At 46.6% G+C, this 27845-nt stretch overlaps 1 protein-coding gene and 1 long non-coding RNA gene across 3 annotated transcripts in view; one reads left to right on the forward strand and one right to left on the reverse strand.

The window, feature by feature from the left end:
* The window catches only part of KIRREL3 (kirre like nephrin family adhesion molecule 3), a 566546-nt gene that overhangs the window by 281975 nt on the left and 256726 nt on the right, over window positions 1-27845 (forward strand). The window lies entirely within an intron of this gene.
* Window positions 24201-27001, reverse strand: LOC115893592. Its single transcript, XR_004053650.1, has 4 exons — window positions 26924-27001; window positions 25602-25783; window positions 24917-25151; window positions 24201-24812 (listed from the first exon to the last, which is right to left on the reverse strand). It is a non-coding gene; the product is annotated as an uncharacterized LOC115893592 (long non-coding RNA).

The following is a 27845-nucleotide window of genomic DNA, read 5'->3' on the forward strand; positions in this document are numbered from 1 at the left end:
TTTTTGATTTACAAAATGGCCCGTGTTCTCCTATATTCCCAAACTGCATTTTCTCAAGCAGCCTGCAATATTTCTTCCCTGTCACTGTAAAAGCTTTTTCATCTCCATTTGGAGGCATTTGCCCTGATCATTTCTTTCCTTAAGATCATAGTGATGAGCCCATGTGGTCTTGAGCTGTCAACAATCCACAGGAAAGGAGAGCACTGACTTAAAACTCGCATTTTAATTTGGAGACCCCCTCAGAGGCTGGCCAGGGCAGAGCGGAAGTACAGCAACTCAGTTGTGCACTGAGATCTTTGGGAAGATCTGAAAGGAAGGAACCTGAAAATGCTGAATAGTTTTCTTCCCCCACAAAACACAGGGGGATAGGGTGAGTAGCTCAAGACTGTTTTTCTCAACCGATTTCTTCCTTTACACAGTTCCCTTGAAAGAGGAAATAAACAATTATCAGGTGACAAAACAGAGACTCTATCAGTTGTCTGGGCATTGTCATGGGGTAAAAGTATCATAGGATTGCACAGGAACCTAATCGTTAGGAGTGTGGAGTCCCCAGCCATGCAGCCATGCAGAAAGGTGGGGTGTGAGTTTAGAATCTGAGAAAAAGAGGAAGCCTGAGACTTCACCCTGTGGCTTGAGGCCTGCGGTGCCTGGGGTAGGGAAGCAGGAGGAAAGTTCGTGTAAGTAAAACTCCACTGATCACCCAGAAGGGGCCTCCTTCTCTATGGTGGGATTTGGTACATGTGCTCCCACATCGAGCCACTCAAGGATATCCTACATCTTCCCTCAAAGCAGACCCAGAGACAAGGATTCAAATGCAAGTAGTTTGTTTCAGGAGGTGATCCCAGGAAACCCTGGTAGGGGAGGGAGGAAGTGAGTAGGAAAGGAAGGAAAGATGCCAGTAAAGGATTCATCATCATGTAGATACCACTGTGTAGGACTGGCAGTCAGCCCACCGTGCAACTCTGGGACATGGCATATTCCCCACGGAGAAGTGAGGAAATTGGGGCATTTATCCCCACCAGCTCCACACCCATCATATGTTGAGGGCTGCCTCCCGGGACAGAAACTCTCCAGCACATGCCATTTGCCCAAGACAGAATAAGCATGTTCCCAAATGCCCCCCATCACATCTCCCCGACTCCATCACACCTGCTGTCCCACAGAAAATCACAGGCGTTAGCACAGGTGCCTTCCGCATGTCTAGTTGAATGCTAAGGGGCTGTGGCCAGGGCTGCAACAGCATCAGGGGTTGGCCTGGGCCACATGCTCCTCTCTTTATGCTGCTCTAGCCCAGGGGTCTACAAGCTTCTACAAAGAGCCAGAGAGTAAATACATTAAGCTTTGCCACCAGAAGGTCTCTGCTGCAACTCCTCCATTGATTCTGCCAGTGCAGTGTGGCAGAGAGGCCAGAGCTGTGTAAGGCAGGTAAGGTGCTCTAGGTACAAAATTGAGGGAGGCACTGACTGTCAGGGCTGTGGCTTGTGCACTAGCCTGGGAGTGAGGGTCTCCCTCAATATTGCAACCTGGGCACCTCCCTCTCCCCTCCCCAGTCCTGGCCCTATGTGACACAAAAGCTGCAGTACCCAATACAAAGGCAGAGGGCGTGGCTGTGTTCCAACAAAACCTCCTTTACAAAAACAGTCAGGGAATCAAATTTGGTCTGCAGTCCTTAGCTGACCCGCCCTATCTAGCCAGACTGGTCTTTTAGGTCCTCCAAGCCCTATGCTCTCCCTGCACCCCATTTTCAGATGCTGTTCCGTGCTCCCCACTTATCACCTCACCTGGATATTTCCTACTCGTCTGTTAGCCTCAGGTCAAACATCACCTCTTCAAGGAGGTCTCACCCACTTCTGGCCAGGTCAGATCCCCCTACAGAATCCCACACCCTCCACTCTCCCTCAGCACATTTATCACCATGGTAATTGCATAGTTAATTGTGTCATTTGTTGTTGAATGTCTGTCACCCTCTGTAAAATGTACATTCCCATCAGTTACCAGGGACTGTTGCGTCTACTTCCTAATAAGCCTGCAATCTTTCCCTCCTCACCACCCCAGCCAGCGCAGCCCTGACCCAGACCTTCATCGTTTCTTACCTAGGTCCACGACAGCCTCCTGCCTGATCTTCCTACATACCTCGAGGCATCTAGGGCTCCCCTTTATCTTCATGAGGACGTCCAAACTTCTAAGAATGGCATAAATAGCGCTTCACATCTGGGGCCCTGCCCCTAGCTCTGCCCTCATCTCCTCCCCGCCTTGGCCCACTCACTTTGCTTCAGTGATGCTACCCTGCCCATTGTCCCCTACTTCCTAAATGCATGAGGCTCTCTGGTTTCCAGGCCTTTGCATGGGCTGTGACCTCTGCATGGAACATCCTTTCTCCCTTTCTGCACATCCCAGCATCAGTCTGCACCATCAGCTCCCCTAAATGGCCTTCTCAGACCATTCGTCCTCACAGCCCCAACTCCTCCAGTCTTGATTAGGAATCAGCAATGTGGGCTTCCACAGCCCCCTGTGCTTCCTCAGTTTCAGGTTTCTCACACTTTGCTATAGCTGTTTACCTATCTGCCACTCCTATGAGAGAATGAACTCCCTGAGACCAGGAACCTAGCACCCAGCACCCAGTGCCTAGCACCTAGCACCCAACATTCAACACCTAGCACCTAGCACCTAATACCTAGCACCACAAAAGAGCTTAGAAGGCACTCAATAAATGTCTAGTACATGACCAAAAAGCCTTGGACACCTAAACTGTGGTTTCTTTTCAGTGACTGGTGGGGGGATTTAAATGGCCTCTGGACCATTTTTCATCTTGTAGGAGGAACAAGGATGACAAAAACGGGTCGTGGCCAAAAACACTGTCTCCACCTACTCTTCTCTGCTGGTAGCTTTCAGGTTGTCGCCAACCTCAGAAGGCCACAGTACCAAACTTAAAGGCCCTACCCCCTTTCCCTCCTCTTGAGACTCATGCCATGAGTGGAAAAAGCTGTGGCGCATGACCCTCACCTGCCTGCGACCTGTCTCTGAGGGAAAGGTCCCGCACCCGGAGAATGAGGTGGCAATATAGACCTCCATCTTCTCTTCTCCTCCCACATCCCTAGGAAAAGGGGGCAAGCCAATATTGACCAGAACGCAAGGGCTGACGAGGTGGAGCGGGCAGCAGGGGTGCCCCAGATTGAAGAGGTGTGGCCTTTCCCCGGCACAGCAGCATCTGGGCAGCGGGCTCTGAGGGGCTCCATCCTCCCAGACCCTGCCTCACTCAGAGAGGCCGCCTTAGGAGTTGCTTTGATAAGTGAGGACAGCCCCAGCCCCCCAAAATACATGTGCGCACGTGCACACACACACACACACAACACACACACACTCGCCCCTAACTGGAGCACACATTTCCTTCGGGCCCAGCAGCCAGCTGTACTGTCACTTTCGTGATTGAAGCTAATTCACATTCAAACAAACTCTGACTCACCAGAAACACAGAAAGAAAATGCCACTAGAGTAGGAAAGTCGCCGCGCGCTGTTTTCCTCTTCCAGTTCCGGCATCTTTCGTGTCGGAAGAGGACCACGGGAAGTGGGGCGTGGCTGGCTGATGGCAGAAGGCCCGGACCGCCTTGCTGAGAAACAGGAGGTTAGCGCCACTGCGGAGTGGCCTTCCTGGACCCCAGAGGAGTCGTTTCCAGTGGAGGGTCGGCTCTTTGGTGTCCCTGGAATATCTTGTTGTTAGGGATGTTCTGCTTTTTATAATGAAGCGGATCCCACCGCCGCCCATGCATCAGGCTCACTGGAGAGAGGGCAGCTGGGAGGGGAGGCTCTGTGGCTTGAAGAAGCTCTTTGCTGGTACAGCATCCTCGTACAGTGGGAACTGATTAAAAATATAGATTCCTGAGCCTACTAAATTCTCACCTTACTAAATCAGACCTTTTGGCTCATTCCTACTAAGTTAGAATTTCTAGGGAACTGGACAGAAGTCTTTTTTGTTTAATTTTACAGCTAACATGATACTAATTCTGCTATTTGGGAACTACTCATGTAATAAAATTTTTTTTGTTTGGTTTTTGAGTTTTTCTTTTTTGAGACAAAGAGTCTCGCTCTGTCACCTAGGCTGGAGTGCAGTGGCGTGATCTCAGTTCAGTGCAACCTCTGCCTCCTGGGTTCAAGTGATTCTCATGCCTCAGCCTCCCAAGTAGCTGGGATTATAGGCGTGAGCCACCACACCCAGCTAATTTTTGTATTTTTAGTAGAGGCAGGGGTTTCACCATATTGGCCAGGCTGGTCTCAAACTCCTGACTTCAGGTGATCCACTTGCCTTGGCCTCCCAAAGTGCTGGGATTACAGGTTGATATAATAAATTATATCCAGATTTCTTCTGGGCGGTTATGTGCTCGCGCATCAGGCAGGATGGAGATTGTCATATTGCAGTAACTCCATTCCTTCTGCCACCCACTGGATCCATAAAAAGATGGAGCAGAGACTTTTCTCTCAGGATCCAAAAGCACTTTAGATTCTCCTGCAGTCACTGTTGGTAACCTGAATACTCAGAGTGTTTGATGATTCCATGGTTAGCTTGATCTGTGTAGACCACAGATTTTTCCTGGGGGAAAGTGAACTTAGTTCTCCTTGTTCCAAGGAGGGGACACCTGAAACCTAGCTGCCCTTGGCTGTCCCGGCAGCCACCATCCTCATCACAGCCTGCACATTGTGAAGAGGCCTATCAGGTGGAGACTACAGTCATGCATTAAATAAATTATTATTAATATTTATTGATTATATTAGTATTATTAATTTTTAATAAATATATTATTTATTATTTAATAAATATATTAAAATATATAATAAATATATTAATAAATATAATTATTAATTGTAGTAATAAATATAATTATTAATTATTAAATATATTAATATTTAATAATTGATATTAATTAATTATTAAAGTGGTATTTATTGAGGTTTAGCAACTCCCAAATAAGATTCATGTTTGTGGCAGTTGTCAAACTGTAGTAGTTCTGTTTTTAATAATCAATTGTGATCTGCTTGACTTGGAATCACTTTTCTTATTTAGCCTAAAACAAACCTTTATTTGAGACACTTAATTATAAGTGAGGCTGATTTGTTTTCCTTTGGGGCACTGGGGACTCTGAGTCCAAGTGGGATGAGAGGGGTCCCCAGCTGAGGACAGAGAAGGGGCTCCTGCCCTAGTATATATGGAGGGTGATGGCTATTCACAGGGTGCATCATTTAGCAAAATAGTTCTCCAAGCTTCCATCTGCACACACGTTAACTGGAGCTTTAAAGACTGCCCTCTCATCTCATTAGGAATCTCGGCGTGCCATGAAGGGTTACTTGAATGCTATTGAACGGTGTTGGGAAGCTAAAGCTACTTCCCACTCAGGTACTTTCGGAACCACGCTGAACTTAAACAGGAAGAGGGGAGGGCTCAACGGGAAGAATAGGGTGCCACAGTGAGCTAGCTATCTCCCTTCTCTCCTCAGCTTTGTGAAGTCCTGTATTCTGACCTCATGAGTTCGGTGAACACGCCTCCCTAAGACAAAGCACTGCTCCGAGAAGCCACCTGGTGGTCAGGGCCCTGCTGCCTGTGGACAGGTCTGGGGTCCACCACTGCCAGCCCATCTGCTGATGGACACAGGACAGAATAGTAGAATGAGCATGGGCTTAGTGAGGAGGAGATTGGGATTCCAGTGTCAGACTTGATACTCATTATGTATATCTCCTAGGGATATTTCTTTCCACCCTGAGCTTTGGATCTTGTATCTCTAAAATGACTGTGACAGTAACTTCCTGGCAGGCCATGTGTGAAGATTAGAGATAATGAATGCAGAATGTTCACAGAGTAGCCTGGTGCTTGCTGTATAGAAGATGTTCGGTAAAGGTAGCTCACATCATTACCTACCATCGTGCCCCGGTGCTCAGCCTCTCCAGCTCCCTTGGACAATGCCTGCCTGGTCTCCCGTATTAGTTTCCCTGGGCTGCTATAACAAAATACTACAGTCTTGTGGCTTAAACAACAGAAACTTACTTTCTCACAATTCTGGAGGTGGGAGGTCTGAGATGGAGGTGCCTGCAGGGTGGGTTTCTCCTGAGGCCTCCCCTTGGCTTACAGATGTCTGCCTTCCCTCATCTTCACATGGTCTTCCCTCTGTACCTCTTTGTGTCCAAATTTTCTCTTTTTATAAGGACACCAGTTATGCAGGATTAGGACCCACCCTAATGACCTCATTTTCACTTAATCACCTCTTTAAAGACCCTATCTCCAAATAGAGACACATTCTGAAGTATTGGGGCATATGAATGTTGGGGGCTCAGTTCAATCTTCTCCCTATCACTGCCACCAGCACTCATTAGCAGGTGTTTGCTGTACTTTAGCCAGTTAGGCGTGAACTCTGTCTTTCCTGTTTGGCTGCATCTTCTGCCCGGAGGTGCTGCCCCTCCACCCCTACTCCCAGGGAAGAGATAGGACTGATTGGAACCCCAGAGGTCATCTTGGGATAGAGATGATAAAGCCAACTAGTCAAGGCACCCATATTTTGGGGAGAGTTTTGAATGCCAGGAAGAGTACTTGAAATTGATCTAATAATCTCTTGACCTTTTTGCTTAAGGATAATCAAACACACTTCATGTGGTCGTTGACGGTATTAAATGAGAAATAAGCACAGAGCGTAACACTGTGGCCCAGCACAGTGTAGGCTCTGCTCTCCTTCTCTGTTGATCAGAAGGGATACGCTGAGCTTGGTGTTCTAGAAAGATCCACCTGGCCGTGATAACACAGGTTGTCCTTGGTTGGGGGCAGAAACTGTTGGATTAGCATGGATCAGGACAGTAACATTGGGATAGAGAAGAAACCAATTCAAGAAACACCCTGAAGGAAGAAACATGAGTTTAATGACAGTTTGGTTATGAGGAGAGGAGGATGAAAAAGAAAGAGCGAGATCATAGCTGATCCTATGGCCTTAGACCTGGCTTAGTGGTGATTGGTGCATTTGATAGAAACGGGAGCTGGAGAGCGGAGGGAGGAAGGTTAGTGAACTCCTCAGAGGTCATGCTGAATGTGCGGCAGGGCCCTGGAGGCCCTGGAGAAATGGGAGAGGAGGTCCCGGTCCATCGGCAAGGAGTGCCCAGCTGGGAGTGCCGCTCTTGGCTCTCTAGTTCGCTGGTGCCTCTCCTGGACATTGAGCCGCACGCCCTCCTTCTTTCCCCACCCCAGAACCCACGTGGGAACTGCAACTTGTTAATTAAGCTGTTGCTACTGATGGTGATGACTCCTGGTCTTGTGTGCCTTGGGCCAGGGTTTGAGATCTGAGATAAAGGACTCTATTTCCAGTCTTCCCCTCCAAAGAAAATAGGGTATTCACAGCTGAATTACAAATCTACTTCCCCATTTTCCAAGAGAAAAACAAATAGAATTCCTAAGCAGAGCACTTTTCTGGCTAAATGCCCTTGGTGAGGAAGACATTGTTATTCCAGTTTTGCTTATTCAGACTTTCTGAGCCTTCTCAGATGCTTGACTTCACATCCGCATTTTGCCCGCTTTGGTGGCAATATAACATTGTAAACTGCCAGGAAAAAGCAGCGGCACAGGCAGATGAGTTTTCAGGCGGCATGGATATTTCTGACTCCCTGACAAGGGAGTCCTTTCACATGGGAAAAGTCAGTGGAAGAGGAATATTGGGTGTGTTTCTTTCTGATCAAATGGCACAGGGATGCTCTGGGACCTATGGAGATCATCACCTGGTTCAGGGATGGGGAGGAGAATACTGTCAATCGCCCATTTCACCCTCCACCAACTTGACCCCACTACCCCATGTAATACTGCAAGCGAGCGAACAGGCAAGAGAATGAATGTGTGGGGATGGCCCACAAAAAGAGAACTGCTTTCTCGGGGGAGGCAAGAAGGGTGAAGTTTTGGCCCAGAGTGGAAGGATTCCTAGGAAAGCCAAAAAAAGAAAAAAGAAAAAAGCTCATCACAAGGATCTAGAAGAAGCACTTAAGAGCCATTATGGGAAGGAATTTTTGTAGTCTGGGACCAATGACCCAGGGAAAGGAGACTTTCTAAAGAAGTGCTGAGAAGAATCCACAGGGGGAAAAGAATGAGTTAGATTAGAATTTAAATGGAAGCATTCTATCCGGGACTGGCAGTACAGGCTGAGTACCTTAGCCCCTGGCTCCAAGAGCAAACTGCAGTCTCAGAGGAAATGCAGACTGAAAAGGCTAAGAAGCAGCCTTCAGTATTGACATATGAACAGGGAGAGCAATGGACTGACATAGGGTATAGACATAGGCCCAAATATATACCTGGGCAGATAGTATATGACCAAGTAGTGTTTTGAAGCACTGGAGGATAGATCAATGATCAATGAAGGCTATGGGCAACTGGCCCAACATTTGTGGAGAAAAAATTAGACAGGATCCCTTCCTCACCCTTTGTAGCAAGACAAACTCCACCTGGATGAAAGACAAAACCATAAAATCAGACAAAAATAAAATGTGTCAGATGTATACGTGTGTGAGTGTATGCACAGTCAAAAGCCAAAAAAAAAAAAAAAAAGAGACATAAAAGACATGGATGAGGTGTCTCACGTCTGCAATCCAAACACTTTGAGAGGCTGAGGTGAGAGGATCACCTGAGGCCAGGAATTCAAGACCAGCCTGGGCAAGGTCCCCATCGCTACAAAAACATTTAAAAATTAGCCAAGTGTGGTGGCATGCACCTGTAGTCCCAGCTGGTCGAGAGGCTGAGCCAAGAGGATTGCTTGAGCCTAGGAGGTTGAGATTACAGTGAGCCATGATTACCATTGCACTCCAGCCTGGGTGACAGAGTGAGTTCTCGTCTCTTAAAAAAAAAAAAAAAAAAAGTCAAAAAACAATCTGTGGAAAAAAAAAATGTGTAGCACAAATGACTGATAAAGAACTAATTTCTTTCATTTGTCATCTGAGAGTTCTTACAATTCAAAAAGGAAAAGGAATTATTAAAATTCAACACAGAAGAAAGCTCTTATGAACCAGTAGAAAAATGGGCAAAAGACGTTTACAGAAAAAGAAAAATATAGCTTATAAACATATCAAAAGATGAACCACTTCAATTGTTATTGAAGAAAAGCAAAATAAATTATTTTTAAAAATTTATTACACAAGGGAAGATGAAAGGTTTGAGCATATCTCCATGCCCTGTGTACAAGGAAGTGGGGAATCAGGCACATTCATACCATTGGTAGCATGGTACCTTTGGAAGAAAATTTGGCAATATCTATTAAAATTTTAAATTTGCATGTCATTTACTAAGCATTTTGTTTCTAGAAATTTAACCTAGAAGTTTATATTTATAAATGTGAACAATATCCACACACAGGATGTCTATTGCTGCATTTTTGCAAATAACTAGATAAAAACCTAAATGTACTGAAAGGATGTTTGCATGTCCCCAGTACACTTTCCATTATACACATGGCTGTACATTTACCTATTAAGTGTGGTATTGATTAAAAAGAAAATGGTATAGCCAATCAGCAAATTATTGGATATTTATTTAAATGAATCACATAAATCTTCATGTTTCAGTTCTCTATTTCTATGTAACAAACTATCGCAAAATATAGCCACTGAAAATAAAACCCACCACGTACGGTCTTTCATGGTTCTGTGGCTTGGCAATGTTCAGTTGAGTGGTTTACCTGCTCCTTATGGTGACATCGGCCGCTGCAGTCACCTGAAGGCTTGACTGGGCTAGAAGGCCCTAATGGTTCACTCACATGGCTGACAATCAGCACTGGCTGTTGACTAGGAGCTTGGCTTATGTTTTTGGCCACTGCCTCCATTTTCCTCTGTGTGTATTTCCATGTGGGGTAGGCTTCTCACAGCATAGTGGCCAGATTCTGAAAAGAAACATTCTAAGTGCCTGCAAGCAGAAACAGCAAATCTCTTCAAGTTTTTCCCAGAAGTTACACAGCATCACTTCCTCCACATTTTAGTGGTCAAGGCAAGTCACAGTGCCATGGCAGTTCTAAAACAGGGGAGGTAGCCTCCACCTCTTTCTGGGAGGATTGGTAAGTGTTTGTAGCCACCTGTAACTTACCACAGCGCATTTTCCATTTATGCACATACACATGGCTATACATTGCATATGCATATACACTTGCACATACATAGTGTTAGACCATTCTTACATTATTATAAAGAAATACCTGAGGCAGGGTAATTTATAAAGAAAAGGAGTTTAATTGGCTCACAGTTCTGCAGGCTGTACAGGAAGCATGGTGCCAGTATCTTCTCAGCTTCTGGTGAGGCCTCAGGAAGCTTCCAATCATGGCAGAAGGTGAAGCGGGAGCAGGCATATCACATGGGGAGAGAAGGTGCAAGAGAGAGGGAAGGAGAAGTACCAGACTTTTAAACAACCAGATCTCATGTGAACTAACTAAACAAGAACTCACTTATCACCAAGAGGTTAGCACCAAACCGTTCCTGAGGGAGCGGAACCTCATGGCCCAATCACCTCCCACCAGGCCCCACCTTCAATACTGGGGATCACATTTCAATATGAGATTTGAAGAGGACAGACATCCAAATCATATCACAAAGACAGATAAAATTTGCAGAATGATGCAAATAAACTGTTTATAATTTTGGCACCAGTGGAAAAGGACTGACATCTTTGTACTGTTTGTATTCTTACTATAAATGTGTACATTTTTTGAATTAAGAAAATCTTTTTTAAGAAAACCAACGTATATATTGAGCCATAAAAAGCTATATTCAGTGGGTGAGCTATAAATTTACCACCCACAAATACAGTTCTGACCCGAGAGTCCTCCCACTCCAATCATACAGCTCTGGAGCTGCCTAGAGCTGGCTGATAGTTTTTAGCAAGCTGGCCAGACATAAAGGGCAGAGGCTTTCATCCCATGGCATGGTCGGAGGAGGAGAATACTGCTTCCCTTTGAGTGATGGCCTATGGAGAATCCCAATATCTTCCTTTAGGAGCCCCCCAGCTTGTTTTGTCACCAGTTCTGATATGGTTCCTGTATCAAGCCTTTGGACTGGTATAGGCAGCTAGCCCAAAAGTGACCTGCTAACACAGACAGCCAGGAGCCATCCTGGAAGCGTGGGCATCAGGAGAGGCTCAGACTTCCTCACTCAGCCACAACTCATGAGAACCAAGACATGCACAAATAGAGCCCTGTCTGTGTATAGAGAGTCAGCCTGAGCCAGATACGAACGTGTGCAGGGACACACAACACAAACAGGACAGCCTCCTAGAGAAAAGCCCTGCAGAACTGTGCCCCAAAAGCTGAAGCTGCACTCCACCAAGGTCTCTCAGACAGACATTCTAAGCAGCAAGACTGTGAGCCCCTGCAGTCAGCTGGGACTGGTTGCTGCAGTCTTTTGCAAGCCTCTGTTCTGCTGGTACTCACTTCTTTCTGGCCCCACCCCACCTCCTCTCCTGCACTTCCCACACCCAACAAACATGCTTCCTACCAGCTGTTGTTCTGTGCTGCTGTGCTCACTTGATTCTGCAGTTAAGGGAAACAGCTGTGCACATGCATGCACATGAATGGATATGATGCAAATATATGTGCTGTGTAAATACATGTTGCTCAGCTGGAATGGCATGTGCAAATGTGTGGGTGTGTGCAGGATTGTGTGACAGCCTTCTGGGCATACATATCAAGAGCAGGTGCTAAGTTCAAGTTGTAACATGTGGCTATGTGTGAATATAGTTATATTTAATTGTGTGAGTGTATATAAATAAGAGAAGGGGGGCGGTGATTCTGGTAGCAACATCTCTGAAAAGATGGGCACAGTGATTCCAGAGAGTGAGTTCAAGCAGTCTGACAGACAATTCCATTTCTTCTTCCTTTCTGAGAAAGGGGAGGAACGCAAGATATGTAGATGTCCCCAGCATAACCGCTGCCAGCACCGGCCGTTGAGTGAGATTCACGGCCTGTGTTGGGGGGACGTCCCAAGACAAGGATGACAGAGCCAAGAGAGAAGGATCCAGCCACATTCTGCAAGGACTCCCCATTTTCTTTCCTGCCCTCTGAGACAGGGTTTCTGGCACGGAAACACTGGCCCAGTGAGTCAGAGGGCCCAGGCTTAGGAGTCCTGCCTCCCCTGCCCGTGGGCCTCAGGAAAACAGACATCTCTTTTGTATCATGAATGAAGACTAAGTGTGAACTTAGGAGTCAGCCAGCCCAGCATTCAGATTATAGCCCCATCACTCACAATCTGACTGACCTCTGACCGATCACGTAATCCCTCTGGCCTCCGTCTTCTCACTTATAAAATAGGGGTGAGATAATAACAGAACTTACCTGATAGAGGGTAGAGGGGAGGATAAAATGCAAAGCACTTAGCACAGAGCCTGGCACATAACAACTGATCAATCATTGGAAAGTCATTGCTCCTGGTGATGAAGATGACGATTCTGTTTGCTGCTCGCAAGCACCCCGTGAGAAAAGCTGCTTCAGAGAACAGCTCTCAGGAACACCATTCATCCACAGACCATGCAAATGGCAAGCCTTGGCCTTGTGCAGTGCACAGCCTGCAGCAGCCGCCCACGGCAGCCCAGCCTGTGAAGTAGGTCAGATGTAGTAAATGGCAGGAAGCAGCACAGCTGGAAGGAATCCAAGTCTCCTGGCTCTTTACAGTGTCTCCTGCCCCAGCCCAGCCACCCCCACCTGACCAGGATTCAGAGCCCAGAGAATATGCCATCTACTATTCACCCTTCTCACGTGGGTCCACACTCACCATAAACCGTCCTCCCTGCCACTCTGAAAATAAAAAAGACTCCTCAAGAGAAAAAGCAACAACTGCCCTCGGGGGCCCAGCCAGAGGAAAGTCTGCAGCTGGCTGACCTTGCAATGAATGGAGGCAGAATGGGGGCTTGTTCCCCTGCTACAGGCTTTCTCCTCCTGGGAACAGCTTGGGCACAGGATGGCACCCAGTCCCGTTGATCTTTCTTCAGAAGACCACAGGCCTCAGATCAGACACACACACTCTCTGCAGACCATCCACCTCCTAGGGTGCACATTTAAAGTGTGATCAGAGATACAGCGGGGTGCGCCAGGAGGTGGCTGGGCAGAGAGGGCCCTGTCGGTGCAGGGTGGGACGAGGCAGGGAATCTGCCAGCCTTTCTAGAGTGCAAGTGTTTTCCATTCAGCAGCTGCTGTGTGTTTTGTTTTGCTGTGCTTTGTTCTGAAAAGAAGGCAGCATGTCTGCTGAGGGCTTAGGGTTCCACGGTGAGAGGAAGCTGGTGAAAGCCAAGGGTTGGGAGCTCTGCCCTCCTCCACCTCTCCCTGACGTCAGCCTGTCAGCGGAGTCTCTGTCATTGGAGCATCCGGGGTTTGAGTAATGGGAACAGTGTGGCTAATGCCTACCTCAACTTCACATGAAGATGTGACATTTGCAACAATAATCGTAATCATCATGATGTCATAGATTTGTGGAGTTCTGTGCATTTTTCAAGGAAAGATTGCTTTCGTTCATTGGTTTTTCAGCACAACCTTGTAATATACCTGCAGCTACCATCAATAGGGTACATTCTATGTGACAGGCCCCTGCTAGGCATTTTACATGCATTATCATTAAATTTTCACAACAAATCTACAAGATAGAGAGGATTTGCTCCTGTCTACAGATGAAGGTTTGGACAGGAGACAGAGACCTTAGCAGAATTCCCTAGATGATGGAGCAGAGCTCAGATTTACAGTCAGGTATCTGTGGCTCCAGGCCCACTCTCACAGCCACTCTGCTTTACTCATAAGTGAATAGGGAGGTAGGTTATTACCCTGTTATAAAGAAAGGAAGGAGACCTAACAAGTGTTAAGTAACTTGCCCAAGACCACACAGCAAGTTAACGACAAATCTAGACCCCAGGACTTGACTGGCACCTAAAGAACCTTTTAAGCTCCCCCTAAGAATCTTTTATGGCATCTCCATAGGATGGTTGTCTTCCCTCTTTATAGATGGAAAACCTAAGGTACAGGGCAGAGAAGGATTTGTCCAAATTCTTCTAGCAAACAGTAGGGGCAGGGCTTCTCCCCAGGCTGGGAGTGGCTCCAGGACTCCACCCAGGTGCTGCCCTAGGAGGTCCCAGCCCATCTCCTCCACCCTCTGACCTCCTCACTGCCTTCTCTGGTGAAGGGAGTTCTGTGGGCCTCTGCTCCTCTTTTCTCTGTAGCATGCCATGAGAGTCTCTAAGCAGAACAGAAAAGACTCTACTTCTAAAAGTACCCAACCCAATGACTTTCCAAGGATTCTTCAGTTTCATGATGATGGGACACAGGCTGAGAGATCGCAAGCTCCAAGCCACCAAGAAGAAAGAATTGTTGATTCAGACCGTTTCTGCCCAGCTTCCTCCCTGCTGTTCCTCTTAGAAGTCCTTTGTAACAGCGCGAACACAGCCCCCACTCCCTCTCCCACCAAGACTGAGAGAATCCAGGGGGCTTAGTGCTGCTCAACAGGTCATGTTGATGCTGGGGATATATGTTGAGACATGGATGCAAAGACCCATCACTTGTAACGTTGGCATATCCAGGAATTCATCACGAAGGGGTGTCACACACATGCACACACGCATACACCAATCACGCAATTCATTTATTGTCAAAGAGAGTGTTACTGAGAAATGAACCTTGATGTTGCAAAGTGATTGAAATGCATTGAGATAATTTCATTGTAGCTACCTTTTTCAAATGGCCCTTTCATGGCAAGGCAGTGTGGTTTCTGCAAAGAGACACTGACGTATGTTCAGGCTTTCAGAAGCTATTTTGGGATGAACGGGCTACTGGGCTGGCTTTGTGGGTTCTCGTTAAATGAAATAAATCTGGAGGCCTTAATTCTGGCTTTGTCTACGTGGCCGGATATAAGTCTCTGAGAAGGGCTGAGGCAGGAGCTGGGTTTAAAGGAACTGAGCTCATTAGCCCAAGACTGCTGAGGAGGGTGTTGGGGTGAATGCCTGTAAAGCAGATCTCAGAGAGCTGTTTGCCCATCACAAAGTCAGGCCTGTGGCACACTGTGGGGCGGGGAGGGGATTACAGGGGGAGACGTTTCACCTGCTGAATAGTGGGATGAGTCTCCCAGAAAAGACAATGCCTGAGCTCCCCGGAGCCCGGCTGCTTCCTGAGGCCCACTCCCCAGCCTTCTGAGAATGGGGTCCGCCGGAGAGTCTAGGAGGCAGAGGATTGGCCAAAGGTGGGGCCTCAGCTGATCTGGAGACAGCAGCAGAGATTAGTAAAGGGAGATATTAGGTTAGTGCAAAAGTAATTGCAGTTTTGCCATTAAAAGTAATTGCAAAAACCCCAATTGCTTTTGCACCAGCCTAATAATTGTGTGTGGAACACAGTGTGGTGACTTCACATAGTTTTCCAGTGCTGCTCTCCAGAGGGTTCTTAAGAAGAAAGCAGCTGTAATGAAGGGGAAAATAAGGTGGTATGCTGCGTCGTCCAATGTGCCATACTGAGTCGTGCAGAAACGTGTGTGTACCTGTACTTGTTTCAGAAAGTAGGAAATAAGGATATCAAGTTAGTGCTCTGAAGTCACAAGTCACTTCAGTTCTCTGAATCTTTTCTTTTCTTTCTTTTTTTTTTTTTTTTTTTGAGACAGGCTTTTGCTCTGTCACCTAGGCTGGTCTGCAGTGGCACAAACATAGTTCACTGCAGCCTCAACCTCCTGGGATCAAGCCATCCTCCGGGCTCGATCTCCTGTGTAGCTGGGACCACAGGCACGAGCCACCACGCTCAATGAATTTTTTAATTTTTTGTAAAGATGGGGGTCCCACTTTTTTGCTCGGGCTGGTCTCGAACCCCTGAACTCAAGCGATCCTCCCACCTCAGCCTCCCAAAGTGCTGGGATTACACACATGAGCCACCATGTCTGGCCTCATTTTTATGTATCTGATAAAGAATATCAGTAACTAATCATCTCACAACATTGCTAAGATCAGAGATAATGTATGTGAAAGTATTTAGCGAATTACTTTCCAGGCTTAAACTATAATAATAGTAATGCACATACTATAATTCTAATTATACATACAATTTTTTCTCCTTAGTAAGCTCTAGATCGATACCATCTAATACACTCATCACTAGCCACATGTGGCAGTGAGCGCTTGAAGCATGGCCAGCTCAAATTGAAGTATGCTGGAAATATAAATGTATACCAGGCTTTGAAGACTTATTACCTAAAAAAAGGTAAAATAGATAACAAATAATTTTGTAATTATAATATATTGAATTAATAATATTTTGAAATATTACTAAAATAAAACATACTATTCAAATAAATTTCACATTTCTTTTTACTCGTTGAATGTGGCTACTAGAAAATTTAAAATTGCAGCTGCAGCTCATGTTATATTTCTATTAGATGTTGCTGCCTTGGAGAATTGGAAACGTGTTGTATTCAGCCTTTACTGCACCTTGTGGGAACACTATCAATATTTGTCGAATGAATTGTGATGTGAGTCAACTCTTCTCCCTATCCACTCAGCAATTCTGGGAAAGATGCAGTTATGATATCCGGCTGTGTGAGGACAAGCTGGATGGAGGGGCTCTGGCTCTGTCATAATCGCCTCTGTGTGTTGTCTCCTGGGCCCAGTCCACATCTGGCGAGTAGGTCACACCTCGTGGCACCCACTGCCACCATCACACCTCTCAGCCTTCAAGATCCTCTCGGGGGCATTGGCCTTCATTCCCCTTTTTGACCTGTCCTGCCTCTCTCCTGGCACCCCTCCCAGTAACTACTTAGGACCCACTTATTGGAAAGGAAAGGGAGAAGAGCTGGGATGTGATTTTTCGCATGAAAAGAAAACTCCCTGATGAAGAACATGCAGGCACCTCCCAGCCCCCTAAGATCTCAGCTTCTGCCCGTGCAGCAAGCAAATGAGAAGCTCTGTACCTCCTGCACGAAGGGCAGTGACTTGGGCGGGAAATCTGGAGCCTTTCCTACTGGGCTCTGTGCACAAGGCCACCTGTCTTCTCTGGGACTCACTGCCAGAGCAGGGAGAGAAGCCAATGGCAGTTGGAGTCACTCGGAGCCCTGGATGTGGGCGCTGGGCAGCGCTCCCCAGGCCAGCTGAGCTGAGCTAATGCATGGCCATAGACCCTCCCCCACCACTCCTGGCTGGCTTCTTCTCTTCCATTTGCATTCCTCTTCCTCCTCATGCAGCAGAACCCTGGCCTTGACACCTAAGACACTCTAAAGGGATAGGCCTGAGCAGATGCTCTCACGGCCTGCCACCTGTGGGATGCAAGGACCGGTGTCTCTGCCAGCCCCTTTCTCCCTGCAGCCCCTGACCTGTGGTCTCTCCAGAGCTGACCTACTAAGACAAGCCGGCAGATGAGAACACCCAAGGTGGAGGGACCATGTGGTCCTGCCTCCTTTGGCCTCCATAATAGCATTTGGAGAGATTATACGACTTTTTAAAATAGAGTCTTAGCAGGCCTGGGAGAGGGATTTGTCTCTCCTGAGTGTCTTTTCTTCAGGATATGTGTCAGAAGGATTCTTAAATCTTCAAAAACTCCTCATCTCTCCGTGAGCATGAGAACGTGGTAGCAGTAAGGCACAGTAAAAAACCTGCTGATAGACAGATGGAATGGTGTAATTATACGCAGGAGGGAGAGAGGGAGCGTTTGCTGAAATTATTAGTGTGGGCAGACAATTAGAGGCTTTTCCAGAAGATTACACTTTTCCCTCCCATCTGCGCTCCATTTAGGAGTTTTTACATTCACAATGCTATTTCCTCCTCAGCTGTGCCATTTGCCATTTTGCCCAAATTATTATTGTGCTTGACTTTGCATTTGTTCAGACTTCACCAGCATTGCCATCTTCCCTTCTTGGCACTTGCTCAGTCTCTGAGCCTCCCTGCACTCTCTCTTCTCATCTCTTCCCCTCTCTTCTTCCTTCACTCTCCCTTCCTCCCGCTTCCCTCATCCCCAACAAAGATCCTCAGACCCCTGTCAAGAGCACAGCTGCTTGTTTGTAGCCTGAGTAGGACTTGATTAATATCCAGTAATAGGGAGGTGATCAGAGCAATCATGGGACCCACCCGGAGGCCCCAGGAGAAGCTGAGTCCCCGGCAAGTGAGGCTGGATGAGCATTTAGGATCTGTGATTTGGACTGGGAGGAAAGAGCCGCTTTTACCTGAGTTCAGGTTATTAGGGTTGGTCTAAATCTTCCCACCTCTTTTGGATCCAAAGCTACAGGTCCTGGGGCCTCGTCTGTCATCACTATTCATGTATTCATTCATTAAACAAAGAGTCACTGAGCATCAACTGTATCACAGTCACAGGACTCAGCACTGGAAAGGTAGAGTAGAACCAACATTCATTGAACATCTCCTCTGAGTCAGGGTCTGTGGGAAAAGCTTTAGCAACTGGGAACTATTACCCTCGTGTTCTAGGTAAGAAAACAGGTTCCTAGGGGTTGAGTGGCTTGCACAAGTCGGAGACTGAGTACCCACGCTGTGCAGTGAGCCAGCAAGGCCAGTGCTGGCTGCAGTTCACCCCAGGGCCTAGGGCAATAGAGGAAGTCCTGCCTTCTTGTAGTCCTGTCATCTCCTGCATAAACAAGCACATAAACAATTACAATTGTAATTAAGGAGGGCTGTGAGCCAGGTGAACACAGGTCTGGGGGAACAGTGGAGGAAGTGACTAAGCCTTCATTGGCAAGGAGGCTGAGGGGAGCATGCTAGGCCGCAGCCCAAAGAAGGCAGAGTTGCAGGGCAGAGCGCCCTGAGCAAAAGGAACAGTGGGTTTGTGCAGGCAGAGGCTGGAAAGGAAGGAGATGACACTTATTTAGTGCATTTTTGTTGTCCTGTTTAAGTGCATTACACCACGTAATCCTCAGGGCAGCTCTTAGGTAGTCTCCGTTAACACAGATGAAGAAACTGAGGCTCAGAAAGGGAAGACAATCTGCCCGGGGAAGCAAGTGGTACAGTAGTGTCTGGATGTAAGCCCTGGTCAAGCTCATTCCACAGTCTAGCTCCTGCCCTTTGTATGTAGAGGCGCAGTGTGTTTGGACAAGATGGGTGTTCGGTGTGTCCACTGGTGGTGCCTGCAGGAAGACGGTGTGGCTTTGGGGGAGAGGGAGCCTGATGTCAACTCGCCAAGGGCCTTATGAGCCATGCAACGTGGTTTGAGCCACCCTCTCGGTACTGGGGCGCCTCTGTGGATTACAGCTGTGGTGTGTTGATCAGCAATGTTTGGGGATCACGTGGAGGATGGCAGAGGTGAGGACCTGCCTGGATGCTGGAAGATGGGTTGGACGGTGGGGCCAGAAGTCGAGGCAAGAGGCCATGTGCCTGAGTACAACTGTGGGAGTTTGCAGGCTGCTTGTGGTATCTGATAGGAGGCTAGGGATGGGGGAAAGGCAGGAGTTAAGGGTAACTCGGAAGTTACAGAATAAGAAATTGGATGAATGATGTCACCATTAACCACACTAGGGAACCAAGGAGGAGAAGGTTCAAAGAAAGGGAGAAGGGTAAATTAAGCAAGAAGCAAGCACTAGGCCTTCCCAGCTTTTTTTTTTTTTTTTTTTTTTAAATTGAGATAGAATCTTGCTTAGTCGCCCAGGCTGGAGTATAGTGGCAGGATGTTGGCTCACTGCAACCTCTGCTACCCAGGTTCAGGCAATTCTCATACCTCAGCCTCCCAAGTAGTTGGGACTACAGGCACATGCCACCATGTCCAGCTAATTTTTTTTGTATTTTTAGTGGAGATGGGATTTCACCACGTTGGTCAGGCTGGTCTTGAACTCCTGACCTCAGGTGATTCACCGGCCTCGGCCTCCCAAAGTGCTGGGATTACAGGCATAAGCCACCTCGCCCGGCCCATCCAGGCTTTCTTAGCAAAGCATATGAGGAGGCAGCAGTGTAAGGGAACTGGGGAGGTTGCCATGAATTAGAGAGAACCCAACTCTTTCCCCACCAAAAATAAATTTAAAAATAAAGTTTTCCAGGCTGTGGCCATCAGCTTGCTTGTCTTCATGGGGAAAGGAAGATTCTTCAGGAATCAAACTCCCTCTCCCTGCCTCATTGCCCTCTCTCAGAGCTCTGTCCCAGCTCCCTCTCACAATGCAGCAGAGCCCCCGAGACACGAAAGCCCACAGACAGGCAGCCAGACACAGGCAGATGGCCCTTCACCAGGGAATTGGCCCTCAACTTCCTGGAGCAGGAATCAGTGCAGCTGACTCACAAAGATTTCAGGACAAGGACACATCGGTGTCTCTAGAAGTATTTGCTGAGCCTGGAGAGACAGTGGTGTGGTGAGCAGGGTTATAGAAGGTGGGGCCTTGGGAATTGTGGGAGGGACTAATGCCAACTTTACTGATCAAATGGAGCTCAGATGCCAAGTGACTTAGAGATTTTTTTTTTCTTTTTTCTTTTTTTTTTTTCGGTAAAGCTAATCCCAAAGGCGTTGGGGTCTCTGTGAAATGGTACATGGTACGGTTAAACAATGAAAAAGCACTGGGCCAGGAATCAGGAAACCTGATTGCAGTTCTAACTCAAACACGAACTTTGTGATCTTGGACAAGTTGCTGCTTCCTTTCTCTGAGGCTCAGACCTTCTGATCACACAGATAGGAGAACCCCAAGATACCAGTGAATTAGAGCAGGGATTGGCAAACTTTTTCTGTAAAGGGCGAAAAAGTAAATACTTAGGGCTTTGTGGGCCCCATGATCTCTTTCACACCTACTCCGCTCTGCCGCTGTAGCAAGAAAACTGTCATAGATGGCTCGCAGACAGTCGAGGGTGAGGGATGGATTCCCATAATGCTTTAGTTACAGGAACAGCAGCCGATTCAGCCAGTTTGCTGACCCCTGCTGTAGAGCATTCTAGGCATTGAGCCTTGCATCTCATCTTCCGATCAAAGCAAAGGAGTGAGGGAGCCTTCATTCTTTTTGGGTCAAAAGGCATGGGTTAAGAAAATGAAGATACGTTAGGGGCTTCCCTATCTCTTCCAGTCCCTATTCCAGCTGCCATTATAAGGGACTTTTACATTTAGTGAGCATCTACCTGATACTAAGTAAGCACTCTCATATATATGATGAATTCCATCATTATTATTAACAACAGCCCAGTATTCACCTCTCTGTAGAGAATTATTTTTTTTAAAAAAAAGATGGCTCATAGAAGTCAGTAATTGCCCGAAGGTCACAATGCTTACAGCAGAGCCAGATTAAAGTTTGATTTGTCATGCCATTCCTTCATCCACAAGAGCAGATTCCTCTTTGTGTGAAGGCCTGGTCAGCACCCCCAAACCTGCCCTAGAACAGCATTCCCCGCACCCGCCTGGAGCTGATGGAGGCCTGAGCAATCATTCTCCATGCTCGCCCTGCTTCCTTTGCAGTATTTTCCTTCCCCACTTTTAAATGTCACGGAGCGTGATGCTGACACAATCAGACAGAATCCCCAGTCCAGACAGCCCCACAGCCAGGGGAGACACAACTCCGGCACACGCTCACTAGGATACAATGGAAAAGTGCAATTCACTTTAAATAGATTCCCATAAATAAGCAATAAAACAAGAACAGCCATTTGCAGTGAGCATTTCCAAGGTTTGATGAGCTAGGAGTTCGGACTGGGGGGAAAACAAAGAGCCTTTTTCATTATTTCCCCATCCCTGCAATTTTCTTTTACTGCCTGACGACTTTGAAAGGAAAAAAACGAATGTGGCTCCCTTAGGGATGGAGCCCATGCTCCCATCTCCTGCCGCAACTTGCCAATTCAACTTCCAAGTTGTCCTGGTGTGACTGTGAGCTGGGCCGCTTCCCTCCACCTCTTCGACCTGTGACTGCCTGGGCCCCGACTCCTTCCTCTACTGGCCTGCCCAGACTTCCGGCTTAAGTTTCAAGGGCCCGAGAAGACAACGTGGGCAGACAGGGGTGGGATCTGGGGAAGGGGCAAGGACTAGGAGGCTGAGCCCCAAGGATCCTGGATTTTATAAAGGTGAATCTAGGTGTTCAGTGGAGTGGGGGTGCAGCCCAGGCCAGAGCAGGGTTGGAAATGTGTCCGTTTCCACTCACTTTTTTCTCTGCTGCCAGATGTGACTTTATCACTAGAAGGTAATCCTGCCTCAATTTACATTAATGTAGAAGGCTACATAGGCTGTCACTGGTGGACAAATGAGATTTTCCCTTTGGAAACTCAACCTGACTTGAGGCTTCCTCTGACTATGAGTGTGTGTGTGTGTGTGTGTGTGTGTGTGTGGTCACAGACACTCACAGGCATGTGCATACAGATGTAACGCACTTACATGTTCCCCTGCCATGACTTGCATGCTTTTATGGCATGCCAGCAGAGTTTCTTTCACTCCTTGTTGACTTTCAAATGTATTCTTCATCTCCTGATAGCCAGTTTTTCACGTTATGACTTTTTTTTTTTTTTTTTTTGAGACAGAGTCTTGCTCTGTCACCCAGGCCGGAATACAATGGCACAATCTCAGCTCACTGCAGCGTCCACCCCCCAGGTTCAAGCGACTCTCCTGCCGCAGCCTCCCAAGTAGCTGGGACTACAGGCATGCACCACCACGCCCAACTAATTTTTTTTGTATTTTAGTAGAGACGGGGTTTTACTGTGTTGCCCAGGCTGGTCGTGAACTCCTGACCTCGTGATCCTCCCACCTCGGCCTCCCAAAGTACTAGGATTACAGGCATGAGCCACCGCACCTGGCCTGGCACAGCTGAATTTAACTGCACTCACTCATCTATATGCGGTCACCTGGAGGGTCACCTAGGGAGTGGCTGTCTAAGATGACCTCATGTGTCTGGTTTCCAAGGGCATGAGCAGGAGCACGTGAGCTTCCTGAGGCCTTGGCTCAGCACCAGCACAGCCTGACTTCCACCAAAGGCTGTGGGCCAAAGCAAGTCACCAAGCCAGCTCAGATCCAAGGGCTGGGAAAACAGTCTCCACCCCTTGGTGGGAAGAGCTGCAGAGTCACATTGCAAAGCGAATAGATCCAAGGAGGGGTCACCTGTCCCTGGTAATGAACATCCTACTTTCTGGTTTGTCTAGGAATCGATGTTAGACCCTCATAGAAGTGAAGTCATACAATATTTGTCCTTTTGTGACTGGCTTATTTCACTTAGCATAATGTCCTCAAGGTTCATCTATGTTGTAGCGTGTGGAAGGATTTCCTTCGTTTTTAAAGCTGAAGAACATTCCATTGTATGGATATACTATATTTTGTTTATCCGTTCAGCATTGATGAACATTTAGGTTGTTTCCACCTCTTTTTTTTTTTTTTGAAACAGAGTCTCAGTCTGTCACCCAGGCTGGAGTGCAATGGTGCAATCTCAGCTCACTGCAACCTCCACCTCATGGGTTCAAGTAATCCTCCTGCCTCAGCCTCCTGAGTAGCTGGGACTACAGGTGTGTACCACCACACCAAGCTAATTTTTGTATTTTTAATAGACATGGGGTTTCTCCATGTTGGCCAGACTGGTCTCGAACCCTGTCCTCAAGTGATCCGCCCACCTCAGCTTCCCAAAGTGCTGGGATTACAGGCGTGAACCACCGTGCCCAGCCTGTTTCCACCTCTTAGCTATTTATTGTGAATAGTGTGGCTGTGAACATGGGTGTGTGAATCGACACTCTGCTTTTAATGTTTCTGAATGTCTACTCAGAAGTGGAATTGCTGTATCAGATGGTAGTCTATTTTTATTTTTTTAAGGAGCCATCATTGTGTTGTCCATAGCAGTTGCACCATTTTACAACACCACCAACAGGGCATAAGGGTCCCAATTTCTCCTGTTCTTGCCAACATTTGCTATTTTCTGGCTTTTCTCTATAGTGGCTATCGTAATGGGTGTGAGGTGATACGTCACTATCATTTCGATTTGCATTTCTCTGACGATTAGTGATGTTTAACATCTTTTCATATGCTTCTTGGCCATTTTTAAATCATCCTTGGAGAAAGTCTATTCAAGTCCTTTTCCTATTTTTAAAATCTGGTTATTTGACTTTTTTATTGTTGCATTTATGTATCTCTCTTTAATACTATAATAAATATTCTTTAAATTACCAAACAAACAAGAAAACTAGAGCAGCAACATCAATCTGCAATGCATTCTTTCTCTTCCTCTGCCCAAAGTAAGTAAGCACTTTCTTGAATCTTATGTTCACCATTGACTTGCTTTCCCTTTTTCAAATAAAGTTTTATCACTGCTACATATATTTTTTTAAAAAAAAAGAATTTTCAGTTTGGATTTATTTTAACTGTATACAAAGGGTATCATGCAATATGCATTCTTCTGAGACTTTTTTTCACTTGAATTCTGCTACTAAAACTGATTCATACTGTTGCGTGGGACTATTGTTCATTCATTTTGACTGAGGTTTATTATTCCATTATATAGGCACACCACAGTATATTGGTCCAGTCTCCTGTCAGAGAATGTTTGTATTGCCCCCAAGTTTTGCTTTATATGAATAGTGCTGATATGACCGTTCTCATATATATCTGCTGGTGTATATGAGAAAGAGTTGCCCTGGCCTGACTTCCTAAGAGTGGGATTGATGGATGATGGAGCATTTGAATGCTCAGCTTTACGAGATCATGACGAAGTGGCTGTACAATTTCGCCCTCCCATCAGCACTGTACAAAACCTTCTGCAGATCCACACTCCCTCCAACACCCGATATTGTCACACTTCCATACTCTTAACAGCCGAGTGGGTGAGGTTGGTATCGCTTGTGCCCTTGATATGCATTTCCCTGATTATTAATGAGGTTGAATATCCCATCATATGTTTATTGACCATATGTGTTTCTTTAATCCAATTAAGAACTTCTGTTCATCAAGACACTGCAAAGAAAGTGAAAAACAACTTAGAAACCAAGGCAAGTTCTTTGCCACACACATAACTGACTTCGCACAGTGTGAAGAGCATATACAAGAGCACGACTCACCTTCTAGGAAAATGTGTCAAAGAAATGACAAGGATTTCACGGAAAACCCCCCAGTGCTTACTGTCAGCCACAAAGGTGCACTTGTATTCCCGACAGCGGCTAGTGGTAAAGATTCCTCGACATCAGATAAAAGCTTCTTGAATGTAGATGAAACTTTCTAAGGCCTTGCCCTTAGCTGGTTCAGGGATTAGTCAGAGAAGCCTGCACTCCTTCCTTTGCCCACTGGAGAGTTCACCTGAGTCCAAAGAAAGTGTTCACAGTAACGAAAACTTGCTCTCACAGATGGTTGCCTAGGGACACCCAGAAAACCCCAAAACATAAGGCACAAAACCATCGTCCTTCCCCAAAGAACCAGGTAACATTTTCCCAACCACAGCCCTTCCAGAGTAATCCCAGGGGAAGGGAGGTGACTTCCCATCATTATCCATCCACTGAGGAAAGGGGATTATTTTTCTTGACCTAAAACTGCTCTGAAACTAATGGAAAAAAAAAAAAAAAAAAAACCCTACTTAGAACTAATTTCTTTCAAACATTTCCTGGAGCCAAAGAAATAGTTAAGTGTTTAGGCTTCAAAGAATTTCCCCGCTGAGGTGTGGGTTTCTGATGGAGAATACAGAGACGCAGTATAAGCTATCAGCAGATACATGAATTAAGGCACATAAACACTCACTGCCAGTGATCTTACACATAGTCTGCACTGTAGATAAAGCCAGGAGAGGTCCCATTCTGAAGTAGTGCAGCTGAAGCTGGGGAGGTTGAGAGACTGAAGCTGGGGAGGTTGAGAGACTGATGCTGGGAAAACATCTTAGTCACACAGATGGGGGTTATGGCTTTCTTCTCGGGCCTCCTCCAATGGCTTAGGCGATACTGCAAGAGGAAACGTCCGAGCAAGAGGAAGGCAGTGTGAGGCCGGGAGATAAACGGGCTAAAATAAGCATCAACTCTCACACTCCCATCCCTGTTTCACTAACTAGCTTTCTAAGATGCTGCTTGCCATTTGCAGTTAATAGCAAATGTCTTGCTATATTTATTCACTTACCTGTCAAGGGCGCCGATTCCCTGAGCAGCCATGTGAAATCTGACTAGCAGATTATACCTTCTGTGCTAACCTGTCAGTCTTAGGAGGGCCTCTGCTGAGACTCAGGTGGCCAGAGAAAAGTGACAGGAAGACAGGTAGCTAGTTGCACTGACTTGAAGCAAAACTGTGTAAAAGCCAGGCCCTTGCAATGCAAGCTACCAGAGCAACTGGCTAACAAGATGTCTCTTCCCATCTCCCAGCTGGGCTTGGATAGAATAATCAGGCATGTCTACACTTGGGAGTGTCAAGGTAAGATCGAGCCAGGTGACAAGAAGCAGCCAGAAACTCTGAAGACTCATCCTCCTTGGGTGCATAGGAGACCTCCTCTTTGGAGCTTGCAAGGAGCAGAAGTGGCCTAGCGCTGTGATCTCCAGCACGCACTTTTGACAGGGCTGTTAAACGATAGATGATGAGATGCAAGGCTGGGGACTCTGGGTTCCCAGAGGGTCTGGGCAGCTCCACGGCCCGGCCAGCCTCATCTTCCAAGGTAACTCATTCTTCCAAGTCTAGATGGGACAAATTCCTCTACCACATCTTAATCTCAGAAGCCACTGGGAGACGGTACTGGCCCTTTGGAAAATCATCTTTCTTAACTATTTCCAGGATTTTTTCTAGTCCCTGAAACAACAATTCTCAGACTGTTGACATTTCCTGCAAGATCACAGTGGGCCAGTTTGTCACCTGGTGAAGATCTGGCAGCTCATGCTCAACACATTACTACAATTCTCTCTCTCTCTCTCTCTATGTCTCTCTCTCCTCTCTCTCTCTCTCTCTCTCTCTCTCTCTCTCTCTCTCTCTCTCTCTCTCTGTCTCTCTCTCTCTTTCTCTCCTCTCCCCCTTACACACACACGCAGTTCTACACAGCTTCTCTATGGTCAGCCAAACAAAAACAAGATTGAGAGCAGAAAAAAAAAACTTTCCCGTCCTACCATTTTCTTGCTTTTATTGCCTCCTCCCTCATCATCTTCCCATTCCTCTTTGGGGCCTAAAGAGCTCTGGGTGGTTAGTGTTCATTGTTATTAAGCAAAAATTTCTTGTGACAGCTATCATGTCATCTCTGAGTCTTTCAGCACTGACAGAAACAAGAAGAGAGTTCATAAAATACCCACATTTCCCTTCTTACAGAAAACTGGGACAGCAAAAGGGCTTATAAAATACACACTGCCCCCTCCTTACGTAAAACTGACTCTATATATTCAAAGCAAGTAATAATTCCTCCTTTTATTGTTTAATTATGAGCTGACGCAGCTAAGACAAAGGCCCAACCAATCCAGGGCTCAAAAGTGCCAATCATTCTCTGCAGAAAGCTGAGGCTAACTCTCTCCTTTTATTATACTTGTTATGATTTTAGTTTGTTCAGCAATAAATGCAATATTGATGTTTAGCTCCTAGAAAAAAAAAAGAAAAAAGAAATAGGCAACCAAAACATTGTTAGCTTCAAATATTTGAGAACTTTCCAACTGGGGGCCATAGGTGTTTTCTTACTCTTTTTAATTTTATTTCCCCTCCACCCACCACCCAAACATGTCCACAGAGGCATGTCTTCCAGTCAACGACTTATTTGCAATCAATATCTCTTATGTACAGCATGCACACAATCATGTTCCAAATGGAAAAGGAAGGTGATTGAATGCACTCATCAGAGAGCATCTGACTGTGGCCAGAGCTGGGTGAAGAGGTAGCCAGAGACCAGAAGTGGGACAGGCGGGAGAAAGCTGCTCTTGGTGCTGCTAATTAACAGTGTTGGCAATAAGGCCGAGCTCTCCACCTCCATCCATCTTCAAGCCCAAATTATTTTAGGCCTCTCGGTATTGACATACTAGCAGAGGCAGGAGTCATTCTTAAAGAAGT

The sequence above is a fragment of the Rhinopithecus roxellana genome, chromosome 15 (genome assembly GCF_007565055.1).
Source record: "Rhinopithecus roxellana isolate Shanxi Qingling chromosome 15, ASM756505v1, whole genome shotgun sequence".
NCBI classification, from domain to species: domain Eukaryota; kingdom Metazoa; phylum Chordata; class Mammalia; order Primates; family Cercopithecidae; genus Rhinopithecus; species Rhinopithecus roxellana.